Consider the following 6,000-nt stretch of genomic DNA (forward strand, 5'->3'; position numbering starts at 1 on the left):
ATATCAGAAACACAACAATTTACAAGGTCATTTCCTAGCATTTATCTGTAGGCTAGAGATGGGGCAGCATGGTATCATCAAAGGATCTGGCATCACCCATGCAGCAAATGTGGCTCAGTTGTTCCTCTGAGTAAGAGGAGCCCAGTGACTTAGAGGTCCTTGGGAATGCAAGAGCCAATGCCTAAGAGCAGGTGGAAGTGGTGGACTTTAGTATCCCCTTCATTAGATTTCCATGCTTTGAGTTACTTTTAGTATTTACTGTATATTCAGTAGCATCCCTCTGAAGAAGCCATCAGTGTGATGTATATATCAAAATAAAATACCATACAGCAAATAATAACTATTTCATAAAACATTAAGCTACTAAAAACCATTTAAGAGTCCAGATAAAAATGAACAATGCAGCTTTTCTAAAAACTGAGAAAGTGGAAGTCAAACGTAACTATGAAAGGAGTGCACCCCAGAGTTTGGGAAGAAAGCCCTTCACATGTTCATCTCCCATGCATTGAGCTCTGTATAAACAATGAAATCTCCACTTATCTTAGAGAAATACAGGAAGTGTAAATGCTTACCAAATGCTGGAGATGTATAGTTTGGATAAAAATGAAGAACATAAATGAATCTCACACTTAACATAGGTGTGAACACAACCTAGATAGTCTACTTTTCTCCACACCTACATTAATGTAGGACCTTTACTAGTTTACCAGTCATGCATCATCTAGAGATCCATTGGAATTGTAGTAAGACAGTAGATCCAAGAAAGTTCTAGTAGTGATTGTTCTCCTATCCCCATAAAATGACAGTCCCCAAGATATCCGAAGGAGAAGAAAAATTATTATACCAATATGTGGAGTGATGACATGCCCATGATGTATTCTACTAAGAAGCTCAGCATCACCCAAAGGAAAACTCAGCCTTGACAGTCACAAATTTTCCCACTATAAGGCAAGTTTTTGTCATCCTCTACTACATATCCTTAGTATCAGGACAGAACACTTTCCTCAGACCCTAAGATCACTATCTCAGTTTCTGCTGTCCCTCAGATAGGTCCATGAGGCTCTGGAAACAGCCATAGATCCTTCAAGAACTGAACACTACCAAAATTCTGAGTTGCCTGTAGTCCCTTGTTGGACTCATAGTTCTTTTATACAAGGGAACAGGACCTTGGTCATTGTCCAAGGTCCTGAAAGCTCTGAGTGGTGGGACAGCTTTACCAGATGTGGTACAGAACCACCAATGAGCATTTGTGCCATAAACTATTTCCTCTCAAACAAGCCAAAAAATGCCCAGAGAAAGATCAGAAATTAAATCAGATCATTGTTCTGGCTGTAGCTTCAGGTTGCACAACATTTAGGGTGACTAGATTAAGCGATATGACTCAATGAAGCTGACTTGTTTGGGATCAACACAGCCCCATCTACCATTTACTGTAATAAGCAAGGAAGACAAGTAGCCCAGACAGGGAACCAAATTATCTTCAATACATGGAAGTGTTGAATACATTGTTACAGGGGTTCGTTTTAAGGGGTAATATACATTTCTGCTCCTAAAAGCCTTCAGATCACTTCTTAATAGTTTAAGAGAGCCAGTTTGGTCTAGTGGTTAAGGTGTTGGACTAAAAACCAGGAGTCTGTGAGTTCTAGTCCCACCTTAGGCATGAAAGCTGGCTGGGTGACCTTGGGCCAGTCCCTCCCTCTCAGCCCAACTCACCTCACAGGGTTGTTGTTGTGGGGAAAATAGGAGGAGGAAGGAGTATTAGATATGTTTGCCGCCTTGAGTTATTTATAAAAATAATAAAGGTGGGGTAGAAAATAAAATAAATAAATAGTAATTTGGTTTTGATTTAATAATTGTATAACTTTTACAGAGTTGACTTTTATTGTTACATTGCAAAGTGATAGGAAAATAGGAGTAGGGGAAAGGTTTAAATATTAAATAAATCATAGACTTTGATTTCAGTTATCTGGAAATAAGGAACCTCAGCTGCACATATCAGATGACCTTAAATAATTCATTCTCTTTCCATCTCTGGACAGGACTATTTTGAGGAAGGAAATCTATATAATTGATGCAATAATTAAGAAGTCATCCTGGGAAGCCATATTTGGACCCAGCCAATTTTAACTACTATCGGCTGGTGTCCAGTATTCCACATTTGGCCTAGCTGGTGGAGAAGGTGATGGTCCTGCAGGACCAGGAAGTCTTGGATGAAACAAATTATTTTGATCCCTTCCAACTGGATCGAGATCTAGATGTGGTAGAGAAACATCTTGATCATGAGGTGGGGGAGAATGACAGGTGGAGGGTTGCCCTGATGATGCTTCTGGATCCCTTGATATCATAACCATGTTATCTTGGAGCAACTGGTACATCTGGGGTGGAGGTACAGTTTTATCATGGCGCTACTCCTACATTTCCAGGCACTAATAAAAGGTGGTGGTTGAAGACTTCTGCTTGACCTCCTGGGAATTATTTGGGTCAATTGTTCTAGGTCCCTATGTTAATCCACTGGAAATGATTATTCACAGGTGCAGGACTACTTGAACTTGACTTGACTTCTGATGAGACTTTATCTATATCGCTCCTTCCTTGCTTGCTCAGGATTGGTTATCTCCCAGACTTCCATGTCTCCTGACCATAAGATAGCAAAGTTTTGGAGAATAAACCAGTAACCTCACCAGAGAATTACTGTAATGCACTGTTTGTGGGACAGAAATTGAAAATGATCCAGAAATCATCTAGTCCAGAAACCATCATTACTGAATGAGGAATCTCTGAGGTTCCATATTACTTCTGTGCTAAACGGCTTCAGGGGAATTTAGAAGATATTTATTTATCCAGCCCTTCAACTGTTATAGTTGTTATTTTTATTTTAAAAATGGTTTTATGGATATTTTAAAGGATTGTGGTTAGCCACCCAAAGCCACAAAGGGGGTGGGTGGAACGTAAAGCTTTTAAATAAAATAAAAGTAAGTCGCCAGTCCTCTTATATTAAAGGGCTTTTAAATACCACATCCTCCCTCAAAGAATCCTGGGACTTGTAGTTTAGAGAGGTTGCTGAGAGTATCATTAAAAGATTATCTCTAGAGCACCCAGGAATGGATTGTGTAGATAAACAATTATCTAGCAAGTTTAAGAATAACTTGAAATATAGTCATCCTACCTTGAAAAGCTGTTTCTCTTTGTTTTCAGCTGAATTATGAGTTTTGGAGGAAAGCTGCCAAATTAAAAATATAATGCTCCACTGGGGGTGAGGGTGAGGGTGGGGTGGAAATCCAGCAGCAGATGCTTATGGGGTCAGAAATTCTGAGTTTGCTAAATTGAGACTTGTGTTACAATAATGGAAAGCATTTCTCCATGATGCCAGCAAGTCCCTTAAATTACTAAAGAGACACGGTTTAGTTGGATCTGATCCCTTGGCTCTAGTGTATGGAGCTGTTCTCAGCTAAAAAGACAAATAAAAATAGTGTCTGACTTAATCACAGCTGATAATTTCCCTCTTCCTACTCCTCCTTTACACTTTGCATAGTAAGGCTAGCTTACTTGCATCAAGAGCTGGTGCAATACTTCCTATGAGAGTCCAGAGTGAAAGTTGGCAGTCTTAATACCTCCACTTTGATTAAATATGCTCTCAGGCATAGTATTAGGTATTATCAGCTCTTTATAAGGTTATATTTGCTCTTGAGGCATAGAATTATGTTGCACACAAGCCTGCCAAAAGATCTAATTGAGCACAGAATATATATTGCTTGCAATTTAAACAAACAAAAACCTTAAATCTTTGTACGAGGTTATGCAGAAATGGCTTAAGATACTTTTACTGAAAGCTGAGAAATTATTTTGAGGATCAGGTATTTTGGTTTAAAGATCAGGAGTGTACTTGAAGATCTGCCTGTTTGGATAGAAGTCTGGATTTCACTTGGTTCCTATTAAAAAGTTTGTAGAAGCATGGCTTTAAAGTTTGTGATATGGCATGTGCAATTTAAAGTGTATAACACTCTGGTGTAGTGACAGAACACAACCCTTGGTTGTTTGTTTGAGTCTGATCTAGATGGTTTCAAAGAAATGGGGATAAAGCTATTTTGTTAATAACAAAAAATGTTAAAAATGAAGTCTACCATATCTGGGCTGCAAAAACCTGCCACTCTCTCTGCTATTTGGAATTTTGCAGCCCAGATATGGCAGCCCTACTAAACTGTGATTCTCTGCCAGTGAAACAAATTCTACATGTTTATTTTAGACTAAAGATGGAGAAAAATTGGACTGCACATGGACCATCTACACGTCCAGTCGCAAAGGTGAGGGCTGAATCATCCATTCTGGAAAGCTTCTGCTAATGAATATTTTATCGCCTACTTCCAGCTGAACAAAAGCTGTGCCATGATACAGCTGTGCCTTCTTCACTGAAAGGAGGAGAAGAAAAAAGTGCCAAAGAATGGGTCCAAATCATCCCCATCCTCATCTCTTAACCAACCAGTGGGTTTGGGAAGGTTGTGGGAAAGGGGGTTGTAAATATAAAAGTAGTTTTAGGTGCCTGGGAGCAGAGGAGAAGCAGGAGGTGAATGATCTGAGCTGGCTGAAAAGTGGGAGAGGGAAAGAGGATGAAGAGCTGAGCTGGCGGGATTAGTTAGCCAAGGGTCTGCAGTCAACCCCACCGGCCTCAACTGGGTGAGCCCTTTCTCCAAAGCAGGCAAGAAACCCAAGCAGTTTGGGAGGCATTGCGAGAAACACAACCAGCAGTCAGGGACAAGTGGCAAGAAGGGGAGAGGCATCAGCAGATCAATTATTATGCAGTCAGTGCAAAGTAAGTCAGATGGAAAAAGAAGCCATGGGCTCTTAGGAGGAAGGGGGTTAGTGCAGCAGATGGCAATGACATACAGCCGCTGGTCCTCTACCTGGGAGCAGCTCGGGAGATGCACTGCGCTGCACGGACTTGGTCTGCCTTCCTCTGGAGCTCTTCTTGCACATTTACTTGACCTCTGTTATCCCGGTGACGCTGCCCATTCAGGGCAAGGGAGGGGAAGGGCAGGCATTTCCTTAAGGTGGATCTCTTAAAGCCACCGCTGCCCGCTGGCTTTCCTCTGCATCCACAGCCCTGCAGAAAATAGTTGCTCCCCCAAGTCAAGCGTAGTGATAAGGAGGAACTCATCTGATGCAGAAGTTTTAGGACGAATGAGCAAGACTGAAAAAAAGAAGCGAGAGAGGTTGCAAATGGAGAGCAAGTGAAGGATACTGTATTGACCTGAATTTTGAATTGTTTAAAGAAGTAAAGGCAGTCAGTCTCCAGGTTAGTTGCTTTCCAATGGGAGATTGAAAGAGGGACCATTCAGCACAGAAAAGGAATGGCACCCATACAAATTGCAGCAGGGAATGTTTTGCAAACTCGCCCATGGACATTTTCACTGAAAACTCAGGGGTTGATTTTCTGCTTTCAGGCTGTTTCGCGTGGCATCTTGGAGCATCTGTTGAGACAATGGTGGTCAAGATGACCAGAGAGGATCCATAAGGGAATCTCAAATATACCTCCATGGCAAGACAAGCCCATAAAATGTTCACTCAAGACGGTGTGAGGGAACATCTGTGTTTTCCTCCACGTCTGCATAAAGCAATCAGGTTTGCAGTGATGCAAATGGCAGCGCACAAACCTTAAAAAAGCATGTATGCAACTGCAAACGAGAATCCAGATAAACATCCAGATAATCAGAATATGGATTATTTGACAAAAGGACAGAAAATAGAGCCGGGGTTCTTCCATCCTTACTAAAAATGGGTGTATTTACCCAGTGTGGGTAATGTCCCAGATACACAATAGGGTCTAGAATAATGCCCGATGGGCTGAGAAAGTACTTTTCTTTATAACTTGCACTAGTGCTTATCAAATACTGCATCCTTACCATTTTCTGCAGTCACAAATGCACTTGAGGCTGAACATATTGGTGATTTTATTAGATTAGGCATTAAAGCTGTTAGGGATGAGTTCTTCCAATGGAAACAGAG

At 41.1% G+C, this 6,000-nt stretch overlaps 1 protein-coding gene across 1 annotated transcript in view; it reads right to left on the reverse strand.

The window, feature by feature from the left end:
- LDB3 (LIM domain binding 3) overlaps positions 1–4,976 on the reverse strand; it is a 128,914-nt gene extending 123,938 nt beyond the window's left edge. The window contains exon 1 of the mRNA XM_063307741.1: positions 4,899–4,976. The gene's annotated coding sequence lies outside the window, so the exon portion shown is untranslated. The remainder of the gene's footprint in view (positions 1–4,898) is intronic.
- Between the last annotated feature and the right edge of the window lie 1,024 nt (positions 4,977–6,000).

This window comes from Candoia aspera, chromosome 6 (assembly GCF_035149785.1).
Source record: "Candoia aspera isolate rCanAsp1 chromosome 6, rCanAsp1.hap2, whole genome shotgun sequence".
Classification (NCBI taxonomy): Eukaryota; Metazoa; Chordata; class Lepidosauria; order Squamata; family Boidae; genus Candoia; species Candoia aspera.